The 8,706-nt window shown below is 37.0% G+C and overlaps 1 non-coding gene across 1 annotated transcript; it reads right to left on the bottom strand.

Annotated features, from left to right (window-relative positions):
- Positions 1-3,407: 3,407 nt before the first annotated feature.
- On the bottom strand, positions 3,408-3,513 carry LOC118619406. The gene has a single exon (XR_004957186.1). It is a non-coding gene; the product is annotated as a U6 spliceosomal RNA (small nuclear RNA).
- Positions 3,514-8,706: the final 5,193 nt, after the last annotated feature.

The raw sequence follows: 8,706 nt of genomic DNA, 5'->3' as shown, positions 1-8,706 counted from the left end.
TCATTGTTGTTTTAATTTGCATCTCTCTGATGATTAGTGATGTTGAGCATTTCTTCATATGTCTCTTGGCCATTTGTATGTCCTGTTTGGAGAGGTGTCTATGTGGTTCCTCTTCCCATTTTTAAATTGGGTTCTTTGTCTTCCTTTTCTTGAGTTGTATGAGCACTCTATATATATTGGAAATTAACCCTTTATCTGATATATCATTGGTAATTATGCTCTCCCATACACTGGGTAGCCTTTCCATTTTGTATCTTTTGCTGTATCTTTTGCTGTGCAGAAGCTTTTGAGTTTGATGTAGTCCCATGTGTTTATTTTCTCCTTTGTTTCTGTTGTTTTAGGTGATGTATCAGTGAAAATTCTGCTGCATATGATGTCTGAAATTTTGTTGCCTACATTTTCTTCTAGGATTTTTATGGATTCATGAGTCACATTTAAGTCTTTTATCCATTTTGAGTTTATTCTTGTGTATGGTGTAAGTTGATGGTCTAGTTTCATTTTTTTGCCTGTAGCTGTCCAATTTTCCCAACACCATTTATTAAAGAGGCTGTCTTTATTCCACTGTATACTCTTGCCCCCTTTGTCAAATATTAATTGAGCATATTGCCTTGGGTCCATTTCTGGGTTCTCTGTTCTGTTCCACTCGTCTATATGCCTGTTCTTGTGCCAGTACCAGGCTGTTTTGATTACAGTGGCTTTGTAGTATAATCTGAAATCTGATAATGTGATCTCTCCAACTTTGTTCTCTTTTTCAAGATTGGTGTGGCTATTCGAGGTCTTTTTTGGTTCCATATGAACTTTTGAAGTATTTGTTCTAGTTCTGTGAAGTATGTCATTGGTATTTTGATGGGGATGGCATTGAATCTATAGATAGCTTTGGGTAGTATGGACGTTGTAATGATGTTGATTCTTCTGATCCATGAACAAAGTATGTGCTTCCACTTTTTTTTATATCTCCCTCTATTTTGTTTTTTAATGACCTGTAGTTTTCTGCAAATAGGTCCTTTATTTATTTGGTTAAGTTTATTTCTAGGTATCTTAATTTTTTTGCTGCGATGGTAAATGGGATTATTTTTTCAGTTTCTCTTTCTATGAGCTCATCATTGGTGTATAAGAATGTCGTCGATTTCTTGACATTAATTTTGTATTCTGCTACTTTCCCAAATTCATTTATTAAGTCTAGTAAATTTTTGATGGAGTCTTTGGCGTTTTCTACATATAGTATCATGTCATCTGTGAATAATAACTGTTTCATTTCCTCCTGTCCCATTTGGATCCCTTTTATTTTTTCCTCCTGTCTGATTGCTGTGGCTTCTAGTACTATGTTAAATAAGAGTGGCGAAAGTGGGCATCCTTGCATTGTTCCTGTTCTTAAGGAAAATGGTTTTAATATTTGCCTATTGAGTATGATGCTGGCTGTAGGTCTTTCATATATGGCCTTTATTATGTTGAGATATGATCCCTCTATTCCCAGATTGCTGAGTGTTTTTATCAGAAATTAGTGCTGGAGTTTGTCAAGTGCTTTTTCACCATCTATTGATATGATCATATGATTTTTATGTTTCATTTTGTTTATGTGGTGTATCACCTTTTTTGATTTGCAAATATTGTACCAGCCTTGCATCCCTGGAATGAATCCCACTTGGTCATGGTGAATAATTTTTTTGATATATTGCTGGATTCAATTTGCTAGTATTTTGTTCAGGATTTTGGCATCTATGTTCATCATGGATATCGGCCTGCAGTTTTCTTTCTTTGTAGTGTCTTTTTCTGGTTTTAAAATTAGAATAATGCTGGCCTCATAAAAGGCATTTGGAAGTGTTCCTTCTTCATAAATTTTTTGAAATAGTGTGAGGAGAATGAGTTTTGATTATTTTTTTAATGTTCCATATAATTCCCCCGTGAAGCCATCCGGGCCTAGGCTTTTGTTTGCTGGGAGAATCTTGATTACATCTTCAATTTCTTCTGTTGTTATTGGTCTGTTCAAGTTTTCTATCTCTTTCTGGTTCAGTTTTGGGAGACTATGTGTTTCTAGAAATTGGTTTATTTTGCTTAGACTGTCGAATTTGTTGCTGTACAATTGTTCATAATATTTGTTAACAATCTGTTGTATTTCTGTGGTGTCAGTTGTTACTTCTCCTCTTTCATTTCTGATTTTTTGTATTTGGGTTCTCTCTCTTTGTTTTTTGGTGAGTCTAGCTAAGGGTCTATCAATCTGGTTTGTCTTTTCAAAGAAGCAGCTCTTTGTTTCATTGATCCTTTGAATTGTTTTTTTGGTCTCCATGTCATTTATTTCTGCTCTGATTTTTACTATTTTCTGTCTTCTACTTGCCCTGGGGTTTTCTTTTGGTTTGCTTTCTAGTTCTTTAAGTTGTGAGGTTAGATATTCTGTTAGAAATTTTTCTTGCTTCTTGAGCTAGGCCTATAGTGCTATGAACTTCCCCGTCAGAACTGTTTTCGCTGCATCCCATAGATTTTGTGTTGTTGTGTGTTCATTTTCACTGGTTTCCAGGAAGTTTTTAATTTCTTCCTTTATCTCCATGGTAACCCATTCATTGTTCTATAACATGCTATTTAGCCTCCATGTGTTCAAATGTCTTTGCATGTTCTTGTTGCAATTGATTTCTAGTTTCATGCCATTGTGATCTGAGAAGATGCTTGATATAATTTCAATCTTCTTGAACTTGTAGAGACTTAGTTTGTGTCCTAACATGAGGTCTGTTTGAGAATGTCCCAAGTGTACGTGAGAAGAATGTGAATTCTGCAGTTTTTTGGTAAAATTCTCTGTAGATGTCTATGGAATCTTTTTGATCTAGCGCTTACTTTAGAGTCTGTGTTTCCATGTTAACTTTTTGTCTAGAAGATCTATTCAGTGATGTCAGCGGGGTGTTGAAGTCCCCTACTATGATTGTATTGCTATTGACTTATCCTTTGAAGTCCTCCAGAAGATTTTTAATATTTGTTGGTGCACCCATATTGGGTGCATATATGTTTACCAAGGTTATATCTTCCTGTTGGATAGATCTTTCCAGTATTATGTAGTAGCCTTCTTTTTCTTTAGTTATGGTCTTCATTTTGAAATCTACTCTATCAGATATTCAGATATGAGTATTGCTACTCCAACTTTTTTTTTTGCTTTCTGTTTGCTTGAAAGATTTTTTCTCATCCCTTCACTTTCAACCTATGTGAGTCTTTTGTTGTGAGGTGGGTCTCTTGTAAACAACATATATGTTAGTCATGCTTTCTTATCCAGTAAGTTACTCTGTGTCTTTTTATGAGAGCATTCAAACCATTCCTATTTAAGGTGATAATTGATATGTACTTATTTATTGCAATTTTTGTTTAGTGTGGTTCTATTTTTGTTCCTATTCCTTCTACTATTTATAGCAGTCCTTTTAGCATATCTAAAAAATATGGAACGCTTCACGAATTTGCATGTCACCTTGCACAGGGGCCATGCTAATCTTCCTCATATCATTCCAATTTTAGTATATGTGCTGGCGAAGCGAGCGCATATTAAGATAAATAAATTAAGATAAATAAATTTTAAGAAATGAGGGCTTCTTCCCTGGCCAGTTTGGCTCAGCAGTTAGAGCACCGGCCTGAGGACCTAAGGGTCATGGGTTCTATTCCCAGTCAAGGGCACGTACCTCGGTTGGGGTTTTGTGGTAGGCAATCACTACATTGATGTTTTCCTCTTTCTCTCTTTCTTCTCCCTCCCCCTTCCACTCAGCCACTCTGTCTTAAAATTAATGAAAAAAATATCCTCAGGTAGGATAACAAGAGAAAAAAGGAGAGAGAGAGAGAGAGCTTCTTGACTTGATGTTAATCAAAGTGTGGTACATCAGCACCTGGAAGTGTGTTAGCTATGCAAACTCTCAGGCTCCACCCAGACCTGCGGATTCAGTCTCTGATAGTGAAGCTCAGGAACATGTATTTTAACTAGCTTTCCAGGTGATTCTATGCAAGCTAGACTTTAAGAACCACTGCCCTAACAATACTGGTTAATCTGCCAGAGGCCAACACCATTGGTCAAAGGAATAAAAAGTCATCAGCTTCTAAAATAAAACAAAACAAACTAAGGCAATTTTAAAGTGACTTGATATTTGGAGCAAGTTGCTTTCTAAGTATACCAAATATACCCAAAATCAAGTGCAATCATGACAACTTTAAAAATTCCAGGGTGATTTTGAAGGGCACTGCAGATTCAATGCTATATATTTTTCATTTTTCTTTCTGATTCAAATTTTAGATTTATCTGCACAGCTCTGCATCATTAGAAGGCTTGAAGGCTGAAAAATGAAGACAAGTGCTTCAGATTTATTTTTTTGGTTTGTGCTTATTCTGACCCAAATCAGACTCCAGAACAATCACAGTGTATGTTTTTTCTTTTCTTCATTGCAAGAGTTTCTGATGAAATTTTATTTATATCCTTTTTGCCCCCTGGGTTTGCTAATACTACTAAACATGATTACCTTTTAGACCTTGAATGGTATGAAATAATTATTTTCTATTATCAGATTCCATAAAAATAATCACTCTGAGGAATTACTGGAGAAAAATAAACCCTGGATTTGATAATATAGTTCTCTAAAGCTACATAAGGAAACAAAATTTGGTTTATTAGCCAAGCTCATGACAGCAATCACATCTCTTTAATTTGGTATGATTTGTGGGAAGACCGATGTCCATTAAAATAAGTAAAAATTATAAAATTAAAAAATATTTATTACTCCTATGTAAAAAATATGCTCTGTTAACTAGTTGTTTATAAGCAGAAATCCCTTTCTTTATATATTATTTATGGAAGCTCTTGAATAATAATTGTAGTAGTTGCAACAGAAATTGTATCACTAATAAAAATGAAAATATTACTATCTGGCCCTTTAAAAATAAGGTTTAATTTCCAAACACTTGGAAACAACCAAAATGCCCTTCAATAGATTGATGGATAAATGAACTGTAGTACATCCAGACAATGGAATATTATTCATAACGATCAGGCCTTAAAAAGACATGGAAGAAACTTAAATGCATTTTATTAAGTTAAAAATCAATCTGAAAAGGCTAAATACTATATGATTCTAACTACATGACATTCAAAAAAAGACAAAATTATGGAGACAGTAAAAAGATCAGTCTTGCCAGAGATTTGGAGGATGGGAGGGATGACTAGGTGGAGTACAGGGGATTTATTTATAGGGCAGTGAGAACTATCATCCTGTGAAGTTGAACATATGTCCTTATACATTTGTCTAAAGCCATAGGATGTACATCAAGAGTGGCCCTAATGTAGCTATTGTCTTTGGATGATTACAAGTGTCAGTGTATGTTTGTGATTTGTAACAAACACACCACTCTGGTAGAGAATGTTGAGAGTGGGGGAGGCTGTGCATGTGTGGGAGGCAAGAAGAATATGGAAAGTCTCTGTGCCTTCTGCTCAGTTTTTCTGCAAACCTAAAACTACTTTTAAAAGTAAAGTCAATAAATAAATAGTTTTCTAACCCTCATCCTAAGGGATTGTGGAACCAATAGATGAAAGGAGTCTGGGTCCCTGAATGACCTCATAAATTATTTCCATTCGCATATCTATTGACATGCCTCAAATTATAATATAAGCAAGAAAGAAGTTTTTTATTTTTTAAACATCAAGATTCAAGGGATCAGAACACTACCAATGTTGGTCTTTGTTATAGCACTTGGGTTGTGCTATCTGAACTAACATATCAGGATACTCCAAAAAAAATTATTTAAGCTCTAGTGCTGATAATATAGTAAAATTGAGCCCTAACTCATTTGAAGGTTTTTCACACCCAGTGAATGATGCAGAGCCCTTTTGAGCTGCATAAGAGTGAAGGGGATGGAGTGGGTGAAGAAAGGGGCACTCTGGCTGATCCACAGAGTCTGGCTATAAAGAAGGTGCATCAACACTGAAGAAGTCAGGTGATGGGAGCTGGTAGAGAAGACGATGGTTATTCTTACACAGGAATTGTTTACCAATTGCATTCAAGTGTTGGCATCTGTTCATACTTTAAATGAAATCTTTAGAGAAAAGCCTGATTATAAATACAAAAATTGTAGATTCTGATTAAATAAGTAGTTTTTTTGTATGTTTGGAAATGGTCTCAGTAGTACTTTTGGGTCCAAAATCACCTACCTTTCATAAGAGGGAGAAACACATTATTTTCCTGTCCTCTGTAAAAAGGCTCTATTTTTTTTCCAAGCCCTTTATAATTTCAATTCCCATGGATTCAATTTTCCCCAAGAGTTCTGAAATGCTTAGATTTTATTTTATTATCTTTCCTGCAACACACATTTGCTACATCTTTCTTATATTCTACTGGTATTATAACTCCTTTGGAATAAATCATAGCATCTGCAATGTTATACTCTGAGACTTGGGAGGCAGGCTACCCACTTTCTCTACATTAATAGGCAGAAAAGTTGTGTCCTCGGGGTAGGTTTCTGATTGCTGATTATACAACCAGTGTCACTTACACAATAAAAAGTTTTATGTGGATTTTTTTATTGTCCCTCTCCTAAAAATTATAGTCATTGTTCACCCAGCAGATGTGTGAGGCTGCTGGCTGAGTGCATCTTCTTCCCCTTGGCATGGTCACTCTGGGCTCTACCCCAGTATAGAGGCAAATGCCCCAAATTGTGTTTGTACATAAACTTGAAATAACAGGACAGAAATAACAGAAATATTTGTTACTCCAATCCCTTTTGTGTAAACAGACCTCTGTTCATCTTTTGTCATTTTCAGTTTTCTAGTGTTTTAATATAGGTTCCCCAGAGGCTGATCCTGACAAAGAATTTAAGTGCAAATAGTTTCTCCCAGGGTTCAGCCCAGAAAATATTGGTAGGGTTATGGGAAAGTGAGATGAGAAAGAACAGCAGTCCAAAAGGATCTGTTATCAAGCCAGTCACCACTGTAAACTCAATCCCAGTGGAGAATACTAGAAGCCCACAGTAGAACATACATCAGAATTATCCCACTTGAAAGAGGACAGCCATTTCCCACCGTCCTAGACGGAGAGCTGCTCTTTTGGCATTGTCAGTTCCTTGAAACTTCCAGCTTGCTGCAGGCATAGGAAAAATGGGCTTCTTAGTTCAAAGAAAGCCCTCAGGCAAACTAATGCAGATATGAGCTGGGGGAAATTGAACTATTCTATGCACAGACATGGTAGGGGCACACGGGATATGAGCAGGCTCTCACAACATCCACTACTCTTGGAGAGAGGAATCCGTGTCACCTCAGGGATTTTCCTCGGGTCAGAGTCAATAAACAGTGCCTGAGATAAAACTATACATTGGGCAAAGGGGCTCTGAGGGTCTTCTTCCACTTTGATCTCTTCCTCATTCAAGAATGGCTTTGTAGGTAAACAGGGTATATTGTAAGTGATGTGACTTCAGGGAACTCAGGACATTTGTTTTTCAAACTCTTTCCTTCCCAGAATTGTGGACCTGAAATTCCAAAGTTCATCAATTAAATTATAAATAGGGGGAGGGGCACAGAAAATAAATTAAAAATGTAAGCTTTATTATCTACAGCATGAATAAGCCCTTTGAAACAACTTCTTGAGAGATTTGATATGATAGGGGTGGTGGATGAAAAGTATGTTGACATATGATGGGGGCATGTATGGTGTACATTGTGTGTGTATGTGGGTGGTCTGTCTGTTGTATGTGTGTGTTGAATGAATGTATGTGCTGTGTGAAGGTGTTTACATGAGGAACCCAGTAATTTGAGTGGTGCATGCATATGTGGGTTTCACTGAGGGCTCTTTCTGCCTTTTTCCTAAGGACCTGGTCACCGTGACCAAAAGCCCCTTAAACTGTCTTACTTTGAAGTTCTCTCACCCTCACTCCATCCAGTGCTATTGAATTCTGACAGCTTTCATGTTCATGTCAACTTTAGGTGCTACTGGTCGTACTGTGAGTGGGGCTCTGAAGTGCTCCTGTATCCTCAGGTAACTCAATAATGAATCATGAATCTCCAGAGACCAGCACAAAAGGCTCAGGTGCTGGGCCAGAAGGACATCCAGGCACCATAAATACTGCCTAATTTAAGCAAAGAATGTGTAAAACAAGGCATCATGAGAAGGTCAGACATTATGTGAACTTGGAGAATGTGAAAAAAGAGTGACAATCACAGAGAAACCAAGAATTGCCTATTACCTAGCAATAGTGCCTGCCTTATTTCCAGTTTTTTGTTTGTTTGTTTGTTTTTTGCAACTGGGAAGCACAATCATCCTGTTCCTACAGCTCATAGAGTGTTCCGTCACCATCCAAACCTAGACACCTCTGGTGCCACTGTCCCCATCGTTCTCAACCCTTACTACCCTTTGGGATCACCTGGAGGGTTTTAAGAATGCTGATGCCTTGGAGCACCCCAGAGATTCTTATGTAATTGGTTTAGGGGTATGCTGGGCATGGAACTTTTAAGTTTCCTTCAGCCAAGTTTGAGCTCCATTGCACTGAGCTAACTCAAGATCAGAGAGGGTATACTACAGTGTCTTGGCTATTGTTGAATGTCTGATTGTAGTCTTAAAATTAATATCTCCAGAATGACACTTGTGATTTACTCCTAAATGCCCAGATCGTCTCCTTCTAGTCTTTCATTTGCTCAGGGCAAAAACACTGGAGTCTTCTCAGCTTCTCTTGTATCCCACATCCTGTCTGTCAGCAAGTGTTGAAAACTCA

Source organism: Molossus molossus, unplaced genomic scaffold, assembly GCF_014108415.1.
Source record: "Molossus molossus isolate mMolMol1 unplaced genomic scaffold, mMolMol1.p scaffold_m16_p_6, whole genome shotgun sequence".
Lineage (NCBI taxonomy): Eukaryota > Metazoa > Chordata > Mammalia > Chiroptera > Molossidae > Molossus > Molossus molossus.
Note: the sequence above shows the minus strand (reverse complement) of the source record. Positions and strands in the feature narration are given on the sequence as shown.